We start from the raw sequence: 14261 nt of genomic DNA, 5'->3' as shown, positions 1-14261 counted from the left end.
GCCATATAGATAGGTCTTATTTTTTTATCCATTCTGACACCTTATGTCTTTTGATTGGAGCATTTTGTCCATTTACATTCAAAGTAATTATTGATAGATATGTTATTTATTGCCATTTTATTACTTGTTTCATCATTATTTCTGGAGATTTTTTCTGATCTTTTCTTATCTTTGTCACTTTTGGTCTCTCCTTTGCATGCAGAGAGTCCCCTTTAATATTTCTTGCAAGGCTGTTTTAGTAGTCATACACTCCTTTAGTTTTGTTTTTTTGTTGTTGTTGTTGTTTTTATTTTTTATTTTTTTGGTCTAGGAAACTCTTACTCTGAATGATAACCTTGCTGGACAGAGTATTCTTGGCTGCAGGTTTTTCCCAGTCAGCACATGACTCTCCCTGCTGGCTTGCCAAGTTTCTGTTGAGAAATCTCCAGCCAGCCTTATGGGTTTCCCCTTGTAATTTAAGGACTTCTTTTATCTTGCTGCTTTTAAGACTTTTTTTTCTTTATAACTATATTTTGCAAATTTAACTACGATATGTCTTAGTGTTGGCCTGCTTCTGTTGATTTTGATGGGAGCTTTCTGTGCCTCCTGGATTTGGATGTCTGTTTCCTTCCCAGATGAGGGAAGTTTTCTGCTATTATTTTTGAAATAAGTTTCCCGTCCCCTTTTCTCTCTCTTCTTCTGGGACTCCTATAATATGAATGCTATTATGTTTGATGGAGTCACTGCATTCCCTAGGTCTATTCTCATGTTCCATAATTCTTCTTTCTGTCTTGTTTAGCTTCATTATTTTCCATTATTTTGTCTTCTAGGTCACTAATTCATTCCTCTGCTTCTTCCAGCCTGCTGTTCAGGGCATCAAGCCAATCTTGTTTATTTCATTCTTCAGGACCCTTTGCTCAATTCATCCCACAAACAGAACTGGTTAACTATTAAATCGTCTTAAATACCCCAGAAATCAACTGAAGATTGACAGAACTAACTCCACAAGTGAAGGGAGAGAAGAGGCCACATCAAAGAAGGTAGGAAGTGTGGAGATGTGGTTTAGGGGAGAAACAGATTATGAGTGCTGCAGAGGGGAGGGAGCCATGGTTGCAGAGAAGGGTGAGAGAGAAAAAGAGAGAGAGAAGCACACAGTGGAACACAGAAGGAATACATTTCCCCAAAGCCATTGGCTTGGAAAACGACAGGGGCTGAATTTTGTAAGTCCTTAAAACCAGCAAGGCTTAAAGCCTGGAGTCTTAAAGGTCAGCAGCCTTGGCTGGGATAGAGCCTGGAGGACACTGCCTTGCTCCAGGAGAAAAGATAGGCAAACAACCCAGGGGCAGATAACATGGAGGCAGCGATCTGAAGAATGTCTGGGGCACACAGTGAGGAGATCATTCGCTCTTCTTGGAGGGCATCCCTGAGATGAAGCATTCATGGAGACACCCCTCCAGGAACAAAGTAGCTGGCTGATGCCATTTCCCTCACCCACCCCTGCAGCATAAACATAGAGCTACCTGCCAGAAGCAGAAGAGCATTGACACTGGCTGCTTAACTTGCTTACACTAACCTCCAGTCCCCTGTGCTCTGGCAGGATTGCCCTTCTCAGCCAAGCTTGCCTCAGTCCCAGTGCAGTGGGCTCCTCCCCCAGAAGACTGGCACAAGTTGGCCAAAACACAATAACAGAGCACACACAGCACACACCAGAGACACGCCCTGAAGCACCAGGCCTTGGGTACTACATGACCTCTTCTTCATAATGCCTTTACTTTCAGGAGCAGGACACATAGCTGGCTTTTCTAACAGAAAGAAGTCAGAGCCTTAAACAAAATGCCAAGACAGAGGAATTTATCCCAAATAAAAGAACGAGAAAAGGCCACAGCCAGAGATCTAAATGAAACAGATATAAGTAACATGCCTAATGGAGAATTTAAAGCAGCTATCATAAGGATACTCACTGGGCTTGAGAAATAATAGAAGACATCAATGAGACCCTTCCCAGACATTTAGGTGCTCCTCCATTAGGCTTCTATTGCATTTGCACAAAATTCCAACACAAAGCTTATGTTATTTCATCATGTATACTTCTCGCTGCAGTACTAGACTGATTCCTCCTTAAGAAAAGTACCTTGTCATCAGCACCTACTGTTTATTTAACCTTGTATCTACAAGGCAAAGCATAACTCCTGGGACATATTAAGGACTCAATAAACATCTACTGAATGATCAATTGATTAAATGATTGAATATTAGGAAGTAGAGAGTTAATCATTCAGCACTTCTGAATTATATTTAGTCCTTCTCTAGTCCATCTGAAGCTGACTGAAATAAATATCAGAAAGGAGACAGATGCAAAAATTCTGAAGAAAAAAAAAATCATTCTTCAACATACCTGAGTAGTAGATTATTCCTCTAAAATTTTCCTTTAAGAATTGCTTTACAGGTAAGTTAGGTATTTTGGAGGCTTATTAGGTAATCAGTACTATCTTCACTTTTCATAGAACGTGATTTACTTAATTATTTACTCATATTTACCCATTAATGACTCATGAATATGAGTCAGTAAGAAGAACAACAAATGTCCTGTCAGTAGAGTTCTCGGTTATAAGCAATAGAAATAAATTCTAATTTAAAATAAAAGCAATTGATGGGAAATGTATTAGGAAGATCACAACGGGAAGTGGGCAGGGGGCTAAGAGGCAACAAGGAAAGGCAGCAGAAACCAAAGAGCAGTTGTGAGCATATAACGTTCTGATTACTCCACTGTTACTTCAACTACTCTTCCATTCTGGCATTACTTGCTTGTATTTTAAAGTTCTCCAAGTGGCCAATCAACCTGGCTTAGGTTCACAAGCCCATCAGTTAGCAGGGCGAGGGAGGTCCTCAATACTTCTGCCTTCATAGGGGGAGACTATTACCAGTATTACCTCCCAACAAGAATACACATGATGAAGAGGGAAAATTCCACAAAACAAAGACAGGGTGCTGTTAAGAAAGGAAATTAATGTTAGCCAGTCAGAAAAGTTACAAATATTCCCCATGAATATGCATTATATTATATGCAAAGCTGTCTTCAAAAAACTGAAGAGACATCAAAGATAAACCAGATATGAATCCTGCCATTAAGAAACTTACAGTCACAGTTGCTTTAGAATCACACTAAATCACTATACCCTGAAAAAATGAGGTCAATATATTGGGTTGAACTGTATGTAATTACTAATATTCAATCATTTTTCACTTATAAAAATGGCAATTTAACACGAGTCAACCTAAAACTTAGGCTAACCAAAAATAAACCATTAAATTATCAAATCCTAAGAGTTCACAGGCAGCTTATCGTTTGTTTTTATCCCCATAACAATTCTTCTCAAATTTATAAAAAATAGCATAAATTGAATGTGCATTGAGTGTTTGACAGCACTAACCTCTATTTACCCAAACATTCACCTTTATTTCTTTTACCTAAGTACTAGGATTTCAGTAGTACCTGCAGACTCAAAACAAAATAATTTTGTGGCATGTTTTATATTTGACACTATTAAAATGAGTACATTTTAATGGGTGAAAATTAACATAGAGAATAGAAAGTAGACTATATGGCTAATGAGAATTAGCATTAGTCCAAGAGGAAAAAATTTTACAACCACTATATAAATAAATTGAATAGCTTTGAAGACAATTATCATGCAAAATGATTGTGCTAGATGCTCAAGTTAGAGTAATATATTCAGAATAATAAGCAAGAAATATTTCTTTTCAAGAAAAGTACATAACTATAAATAGGAGAACAAATAGGAATCCAAAACACAAAAGTATTGTGTTGTATCAGGGATTAGCAACCTTCTAAAATGTGCGCCAAAATTTCAAGCCCTACTCTTCAGGTTCTTCAGGATCATGGAGAAGACGGTTACCATGCCAACTTATTGTAACAATGTTTCCATGCCAACTCAAATGATAACTAGTAAAAAGGGTGTTATTTTTCCAATTCTCTCCTTAAGGTAGCTCCTTCAAGCAGTGAACAGTGAACTAATCAAGTGTGGGAAACGTACTTGAAGATGCCTGCCCTTCTCCAACCTCAGTGGTAAGACCAGATAAGTTTGACTCTGAATGAGTTTTAGGGATGTATTTGATGCTGCATAACTCTCTGATGTGATTCAGTATCGGATTTACTGAGCTACAGAGTATCATTGTGATTTGAAAGAATTAATGCAACTTCTCATATACTCAATTTATTCTCAGAAACTTTAAATTGGGAGTGGGGGGAGAGGAGAAAATTCCAAAAAATTTATATATTTATGCATTGGGTTGTAAATATTTTACAGTACTGAATTTCTTCTTTTTCAGTATTTTAAGGATGAACTTTGGGTTTGTGTCAAGAATCCCCAAGACCACACTTAGCCTTGATGATTTGCTAGAAAGATCACCAGACTCAGAAAATAAACTTACATTGATGGTTCATTATAGCAAAAAGATGTCAACTGACATCAGCAAAGGGAACAGGGTTATGGTGCAAACTCCAAGAGAAACCAGACACAAGTATCCAGGTATCCTCTCTCAGTGGAATCACATGGATACATTCAATTCTCCCAGCAAGTGTGTGAAAATGTGTGCCAAACACTGTCAACCGGAGAAGCTCACCTGAGCCTTAGAGTTCAAGGGGCTTAGTGGGGGCAGTAACATAGGCATGTGGTACTTGCTTGCGTGACTGACCTCAGCTACTTAGACTCCAGCCCCTCACAAAGCACAAGTGTTTATCATAAATCACATTGTTTACATAAATTAGATGATCAAACTGTTACCTCAAGGACTAGGGACTTATGCATACAAAAACACTTACCAGGCAAAATATTCCAAAAACTCAGAGCTCATCTCCCAAGAACTGATCAAGGGTCAGTCCTGAAGACAAGCTTTTCTTCTGAATGTGCAGAATTTGAGCAACCCTGGCCTTCTAAGTTAACCCTTTCTTGTTCACATGGCAGATTGTTAATAGTTCTATAAAATCTATCTCCTTTTCTTATACGGTAATAATTTTATCTGAGCACATAGCAAAACAGTTAGAAACTACATCTTCCATCCTTCATTGCAGCTACTCATGACCATGTGATTAAGTTCTCTACAATAGGTTTTATGTAAATCCCACCCTACTGCCTAAAGGAGATTTGCTTCCCTGGGGCTTTCTTTGTTTACTCATTCCTGTGTGAACAGATGATGGGTCAAAAACCCAGCTTCAACCTATGACCCAGAAATTCTGTAACATATTAAATAGCATATCACAAGAAATTCTCACACCTGTCCATAAGGGGACATACACAAAGATGTTCATCAAGCATTGTTTGAGGCAGCAGCAAACTGGAAGCAATCTAGTGTCTGTCACTGGAAGAACAAATAAGCCAAATATGGTAGATTCACACCAATTAGGGTGATACTCAAAATATGTAACACATTTCATAACACCAGCCCCAGCCAGTCAAAATGAGTATCAGCCTCAGCAGTAAAGCAGTGTCCTAGAGACCTCCCACTTCCACACCCCCCCAAAAAAGAGGGCTCCATGTTAACCCTGTAGATGCTGGATTGTGGACAGATCCAAAGATCTAGTGAAGGAGCCCTCAGGAAACCCTAAGTAGAGACTATTTAACAATCCACATAAAGTCATTTCTATATTTTAATAACTTTTATGAAGATACACACATATGTCTAAAAAACAGCTACACGGAGTACTAGGCATTGGTTAGAATAAGTAAACTACAGAGTCACGTTGCAACATAGATAAAAAATAAGAAATAAAATTAGATGCATAGAAGAAAACCATTTAAATTAAATATATTTGCACCAACAGTACTCATTTTATAAGAACACATAAACAAAAGACACAATTTATTTGCACTTATTACATGAGCAGAGGAAAATGGCAAAAGGAATGGGGACGAAGGGAAAAAAATAAACAAGAGGGGGCTTTTTGTAGATGAATGATGATAATATCCAAAATATTCCATTTACAACTAAACTTTCTCTGAGTCCAACAAATGCAGTCAGCCCCTCTCTACAAATTTCCTTGTGTTAATGAACTTATGCAAAAGAAAATAACTGGATCAAAAGAAAACTTCTGCCTAGATAACTTGTTTCTACCAAAAGCAAAAATTGTTTTTAAAACTTAGTTCATAGGACAGAGACAACTTATCAAGGAATTGATAATATTCTTGATTATTAAGAATCCCATCCCATCTTCTTTGTGGGACGAGTTTTAATGAAGATGGGATGGGATGAGTTTTAAATGATAGGTAAGATTTCAACTGAAGAACACAGGATTTCTGACAAAGAAAAGAACAAACAAAAAAAGCATATGGGTGGAAAGCCTGAGGTGATGGGAAGTGGGAATAAAATGAGAAAGCAAATAGGATGCACGAAAAAGAATAGTGAGAAATATAACTGTGAAAATAGGTTTCAAACCTTCCAGAATTAGAAGGGTTATGGATGCTAGGTAAAGAATTCTGAAGAAAATGAGAAGCAATTGAATTTTGTAGTTGTTGTTATTGTTATTAGCATGAGTATTACTTACGTATGGGGAGGGGGGCTGTGCTTTAGAAGAATTAATCCTGCAGCTTTGTTTAGAATAGCTCAAAGGGAGGGGTTCTAAAGCGGAAAAAAACAGTTTGAAGAGGTAGGATTTCAGAATCAGTCACCCCAAAATGTGTCACTTTTGCATACAGATCAGTTTGAACTGAAAACAATAAAAGCCCAAAAGACTCAGGAAGAAACTTTGACCTTCTCCCAACTGTCTAAAAGAATTTAGATAGAGAACCTACTCTAGGAAGAGAGCTATCACCGTAGATAAATACAGTATAATATTAACTAGAATAGTGGACAGAAAGAAATTAAGCAAAGTCTATTGGTTAAAATTCCTTTCTGTGTCCCATTGTTTCTGTATGGCCCAGCAAACATTTGTTTACCAAATATGAACTCCTTTTCATCTTCCTGTGATTTGCTTTCCTTCCCTTTGAAATCCCAGCCCACACCCCTTTCTTCTTAGTTTGGGATGACATATATATCTCATTTTGCCTGTCTTTGGAATCTCACTTTTATGGGATTCTCATATGTACAAAATTAAATTTGATTTTCTCCTGTTAATCTTTTTCATATCAATTTGATTCTTAGACCAACCAGAAGCTTGAAGGATACAGTAAAATTTTTCCTCCCCAGCAAAGACAATTACAATAATTCAGACACGAGATCATGAAAATTTCCTCCTGGACAGCACGATCAGAAAGAAGACAGACATGGGGGGGGTAGAATTGACTATTTGACTGGTTGGAAGAGAATTTTGAAGGTAAAGGAGTTGAAAGGACTCAGTTTTGATGTTTGAAAGATAGAAACTATTGTTTTTCCCAGAAATAAGAGATGGAGAACCACAATTATTATAGTAAAGGAAAAAAGAGAAAGAGAAAGGATATTAATTTTAGGTGTTTAAAAACCCTTAAGGGAAAGAATTTTTGATATGCAAAATGTGAGCATATTTCTAGGCCAAGTAAGAGGGAATGATTAAAGATGAAAATTCAAGACGGCAATATTTTAACATAAGGTCCTAAAGGAAAACCAAAAGAAAATCATGACCTTGGTAAGTAGTAAGGAAATGTCTTCCAGCCTGGCTAGATGAATATATAAAGAATTATATTTGTTCTTTTGTTATGGAAATGTCTCTGGTACCTTAAAAATTTTTTGTCTCCTTGCAACCTAGAAACAAGGTCACAGCCTAAACCTGCCATTATTTTCAAATAGTGAATTGTTAGAATGCTGAGGTGATTTCAAGGAGGACTGAGGCAGGACTACTGCCCAATCTTGATGGTTTGGTTATGCATTATGTGTGTACAAATCTAAGAGGAAGGTCTACAGACACTCCTACCTTGTTGAATGGCTATGCACTTTGATTTGGGAGGGAATCATGTACTCCCTCTAAGCAATAATTATTTCTAGCATAATTTGAATTTGGATAACAAAGTAAATTCTATCATCTTTTAACTGTTATTTACTCACTAAGAAACCTGAAATAGTTTTCCCCAATTTCACTGATAAACAACAACAGTACAATAATGGATATGCGGATATTATAAGTGAGAAATGAAATGAGATTTGCCATTCTAATCCAGAAGCATTTTTCACTTGAAAACAAATAAATTATTTGACATAGCTGGGGGATACATTTCAGAGAGTATAACTAGTACAACATGAAGATTTGCAACCATGATTCTAAAACTCATTAAATCTTTTATTTCTCTCAGGTACAAAAGTGATTTTATAATAAAAAACCATATTTCCCAAAGTGTTTAGAGATTTTAGAAGGTAATTTACACAAAAACTATTTTCAAAGGGAATTTTTTGCAAACAAAGTCATAAATTGATTATTTTAAGTCCCTCTCCATTCCCTCCTAATGGGCACATATAGTGACATCTGAAACACCAATGCGATATATTTTTCATTTTGTTCATTTTCACTTTGATGCTGTACTCCTCAGGAGTAAGTGATGAAGACTGTGAAGAGTAATGTGTTAAAGTTCCCATGATCACCTACAATCATTTGAAAATTTATTCTACTGAACAATTATTTCTTTCCTTCAAATTACCTCAAGGCCATAATTCTGAGCCAAGTATGTATTGAGCATGTGTTATTTGCCAGACATTGTGCTGTGTTAATTAATTATAGTCCTGTAGGTTTGGAATTATAATGATTACATGATATGGGGATAGGAGTTATCAACTTATTTTCATACTTCACAGATATTTTTTCTATCTCTATTCTACTCTGTAGGCTAAATTTCCATACCACTTTCCCCACAATTCAAATTCATCTTTCATATAACAGTAATATTTCCAAAACATAAATTTGATGATTTTTTTTCATGGCTTAAAATTCATCAGTAACTCTTTTTATCACATGGATTAAAGTCAAAACTCTTGATTTGCTTTCCAGGTTTATTTTTCACTCTTTCCACCTCCTTCTTCATCTTTTTCGTCTGGCCTTCCCTCTTCTTCTTCCTTCCACTCCCTTCCCCTCTTCCTCCCTGCTGCCTCCTCCTCCTTCACCTTCTTCTTCAACTTCTTCTTCCTTTTAAAACAAGGAGTTCCTCCTAGATTTTACAGTGTCCAGAGCAGTCAACGCACTTCCATGTCTCCATATCTTTTCTAACAGTCTCCTCTATCCAAGATTTTTTCCTTACCCCCATCTGTATCCCTGACTAGCACTACCTAATAACCCTCATCCTACCCTATACCTTACCTTAGGCTGGACTGGCAAAGATATATCTTCCTGTGAAGACTCATTTCAAGAATTTATCTCATAAAAACTTTCTTCTCAGGAAACTCCTACCACACTTCCAACCATTACCACTTGTATTCTGATATAATTATTATTTACCTTTACTTTCTTTATTTCTCTAATCAGATCTGTCTTATGGAATCTCTGAAATTCAATCACACTTGTCTTTTAGACTGTAATATCTTTAGAAGAGGGATAATATGAAGAAGACCTGGCTTATTGTAAGTGTTCAATAAATGTTAATTGAAATGAATAAATAAATACTAGATCTATCCTATTTAGAGTAGTCTATTCGTCCTAGGGACTAAATTTTTAACTTTGAAAGTAGAATAAATTTCCCTTTGATTTTTTTCCCCACTTTAAGAGATCTAGAGTGGTGATGTATTTATCACATAAAAAGATGCTATGGAAAGAGCAGTAAAATTCAGTGATTTGGAGTTGAAGTTCTGCAGTCTTATAAAACTGGATTTGACTCCTAGCTCAATGGTTTTCTGCCCATATAACATTGGGTATATTTTTAAACTCTTGAAGATTTTGTTTCCCCATCTCTTAAATAGGGATAATAAAAGCACCACTTTCACAAGGTTGCTGAAGGTTGAATGAAGATGAAGGTTGAGTAAGATGATGCATCTAAAGGCTGGCTACAGAAACTTGAACAGAGAAAGTACTAGTCAGTTTTAGCTATAGTTACATATTATCACTACTACCAGAGATACTAAAAATGGAATCCAATTTTAACTATCCAGCTCCAGCCTATTCTTCTGGTTAATTCATGCATTGCAAGCTGTGGTCTTCTCCTTTTTCTTCAACCTTAGTCACTTAACATAGGGACTTTCAGTGTCCAGAATACTTTCATGAGAGGCTATGTGATGAGAGCACAGCCACAACCATTGTGCTGTGGACAAGGGACAAAGCCTTTTAAGCAATCTTGTTAAAAATATTAGTAATCCTGGAACCTTAGTCACCATACTGATAAAGTGTATTCCATGACACTTTTCTGGAATATAGGATAAATGACTGGATGGATGCATAGCTCTGCTTTACTTTTTCTGAGTTAACTTTCTACTTGTGACACTCTGGAGGCTTTTGAATTTTTATTAAGGTGATAATGATTCTATGTTTTTAAAAAGGATGTGGTCTTGGGGCGCCTGGGTGGCGCAGTCATTGAGCATCTGCCTTCGACTCAGGGCGTGATCCCGGTGTTCTGGGATCGAGCCCCACATCAGGCTCCTCTGCTGGGAGCCTGCTTCTTCCTCTCCCACTCCCCTGCTTGTGTTCCCTCTCTCGCTGGCTGTCTCTTTCTGTCAAATAAATAAATAAAATCTTTTAAAAAAATTAAAATAAAAAAAAATAAATAAAAAGGATGTGGTCTTTATAAATCATATTTCATGACTTATTTCTGTTTTCTCTACTTCTCTTCCTCTGCATTGACTCTAAAGTCCATTTGTACACCTTACCATAACTGACCCACTCCCAAATAACCCCCATACAAAAATATATACCCCTAATAATTGAGGAGAAAAGTGGATTCACTTTTTGCTTTATTTCACGCACTTAAAAATACCTTTACATTAGATAATAGAGTTGATGATAATTATTTTTTAATCAAAAGATATTCAATTTCAAAATAGATTTTCCATGAAAATTAAGAAAAGCCAAAGGGTAATTAGAATTTCTTATTGCATTTCTATTACAGACTATTTCTGTCTTCATGTACCTGGATGTGATGCTCTTTAAGATCTGTTCGTTTATAGAAAAGTAATGAAAGTAATAAATAAAAATAGTCAAAGTAATAAATTTAAGAGTAAAAATCTAATATATGCCAACTGAATGTCTAAATTGTGACTTAGTGAGGCTCAAAATTCCCCCCAAATTTCATGTTTAGTAGCACTACAAAGGAAATTATAGTCTAAAGCTGACAAGTGTACTGTTGATACATTTTTTTAACTTAATAATTCAATATACCAGAGTGCTTTAAGAGATTAATCATTTCTACTTAATTTTATATGTGTAATTTCTTTTTTTATGACTGTGTTCAATTATTGTGTGGCAGCAATAAATATACTTTGGCTCAAAAGACCATCAAAAAGTTGCCAAAATTGGATGCTTTTAATATGAACAATTGCATTTTCTCATCCTCTTCCTGAATACTAAGCTATAAAACTTGAAAATGTTATTATAGGATATAAAAGAATTCTCGTAACTTCAGTGAATGTAGAGAGCAGAACAGGGCCTTATTCATAATATACGTTCAACAAAAGTGTATTAAATTGGATCTAGGTTTTCAAATATTTTGTTTTGAATAAAAATAACTAAATCATACATGAATTAACTCTTTATGCTGAATTCTAAAAACACAATTCCAGATGAGTTATTCACCTTGAAAATTCTCTACTGTAAGTATATTTACCTCATCCGCATACTAGGGGCAAAACCAACAGATACACAGTAGTTGCCCCTTATCTATAGGAGATATGTTTCAAGACACCCAGTAGATGTACTAAGGTAAAGAATGTAGGCATTGTGTTATAGCATGAGGCTACTACTGACCTTCTGGCCATATGCCTACAGTTGACTGCTGGTAACTGAGTCTATGAAAAGAGAAACCAGATAATGGGGGGACTACTGTATTCAAGTTCCTTTTTGTCTCCTGATAAAAAGGCATGAGAGGACTTTCGAACCACAGTAGTGTGCTAGAAAATTCTACTTTCCTTAGGAACTATGTAGATAACAGATATATCTCTGTCCCCAAGAAACAATACAAACTTAGTAACAAACCAGAAGAGAATAGATGGAGACTGAAGTGGACCTTCATGGTGCCAACTTATTTTAAGTCCAATTTTCTGCATTCCCAGGATCCCTTATACCTAAGGCATAACCATGTGGCCTAAATTTTGCCAATCAAATGTACCATATGGAGTTGGGTTTGTAATTTAGCAGTGAAAGACAGTTATAGTTTGTATAACCCATACATTAAAATGTGTAAGATTAATCACTTAAATTACAAAAAAAACTTTTGAAATCATGGCAAATAAATACCTTAAGCAAATGACAAAATGGATTAAAGTGTGCAATATATATGATAAATAAAACACTAATTTTTAATATTCAAAAGCTCACATTAATAAGACGAAAAGATAATATAAACAGATAATAGCCCTCTCCCACCCCCAAGTAAAAATGAAATTTTGAAAAGCCAATAAGCTCAGGGGAAAATGCTCAGCCTCATTCATACATAAAGAAAGTGAAATCAAAATAACGAGATACTATTTTTCATCTGTCACATTAGTAAAGATGTTAAAGTTTGATGATACCGAGTACAGACCAAGATATGGGAAGCAAGGGGCTTTCATTCACTATTGATAACAACGTAAATTAGCATGGCCTTTGGAGAGGAAATTTGGCAATATCTATCACAAACTTTAGCATATGTCAAAGCCATATCACCATTCCAATCCATTCACCAATCCACCACCAGCCATTCACCAATTCCAAGAATTTACCCAAAGATAATCTTGCAAAATTTCATGAAAATATCTAAAAGGATATTCACCACAAGATTACTTTCCATTAGCCAAAAAAAAGAAAAGAAAAAGAAAAATCTAAATTTTTAAAGTATGAAAGCATTTCTTAAAATAATGGTAATCCATGGAAAAGAACAGCCTGAAATCATTACAAAGAATGAATGTGATTTACAATTAGCATAAGAGATATTTCCAGGATTAAATATTAAACGAAAGGAAGCATAGTGCACATACAGCATTGTCTCTTTGGTAAGCATTTTAAAGGATATTCACTAGCTGGTTGCCTCTGGTGACAGACTGTACTTTAAGTTTTCAACCATACCTTGTATCACAGTTACTCTTCTGACACGTGACTTTGCCACACCACTATCAAGAGGTGGAGTCTAAACACCATAGCCCCCTCCTTGAATCTGTACTCCTTAAGTGATTTGCTGTTGAACAATACTGCAGTGTAACTGTGACTTCTGAGGCGCTGTCAGGAAAGACCATAAAACTTCCACCTGTCTCTAGCTATACTTGCTCTCCTATGACCCCTGTTCTGATGCTCTATCTCATTCTCTCTCTCTCAGTCTCACACACACACCAGAAAATCATACGCTGCAGAAAGAAAATGTGCCACCCAAGAACACAGCCAAGGCTATAAAGATGACTTTTCAGACATCTCTCCAGGAGCACAAAAACACAGGATTTTAAGCAGCAAACTTGAGGCTTGTTTGCTCTGGAAGACACCACTGGATTAGAAATTTTTCATCAAATCTGGACCCAGAAGGAGAACTAAAGTTCACCAAGGAAGTGCACACCAAAACAACCAAAGGAATTCTCCAGAAACCAGCAGTGACCAATGCGGACTCCCCTCCAGGGGATGTAAGACCGGCCTCCGAAGACAGGGGTTCCAGTGGGCCTGCCTGGTCTCCCCTGGCTGGCCTGGATCCCTCAAGCTTTCCCCAGACTCTGGGGAGTCTTGAAATCCAAGCGGCATCTCCAGGCGAATGTCTTGCAGCCCTGAGCAAGGCTTGGAGGAAAATATTCATATTCCTTAGAAAAGCATTACATCCACCTCCTTAATCCTATTAGACCTTACAGGGGTTGGAGCCCCAAGAAAGAACAGAGGACCCTGACAGGGCTGCTCCTGGAAGCTCACACCAGGTCTCTGTTTCTTAGGCCGGGGCCACTGAGGCCGCGCGCCTACCGGTGCTCTCCCTGATCCAGCGAGCGCAGACCTGCCCTGAGGACGCTTCTGGCCCTGGAACACCGCCCAGGAGGGCCCTCAGAAGGATGGGAGGGGCCACGTCTCCAAGTCCTCAGAAGAAAGAAGCCAACAGCCAAATGGCCACCTCTTCGAGGAGCAGGCCATAAGGCTAGAATTTGACTGCTTTGACCTCGCCGCCAGCAAAGAGCCACCCCCATCATGAAAACTGCAAAAGAGACCCTGCCTCAATCCACTG

The sequence above is a fragment of the Ursus arctos genome, unplaced genomic scaffold, assembly GCF_023065955.2.
Source record: "Ursus arctos isolate Adak ecotype North America unplaced genomic scaffold, UrsArc2.0 scaffold_6, whole genome shotgun sequence".
Classification (NCBI taxonomy): domain Eukaryota; kingdom Metazoa; phylum Chordata; class Mammalia; order Carnivora; family Ursidae; genus Ursus; species Ursus arctos.
This window is presented reverse-complemented; position numbering follows the sequence as displayed.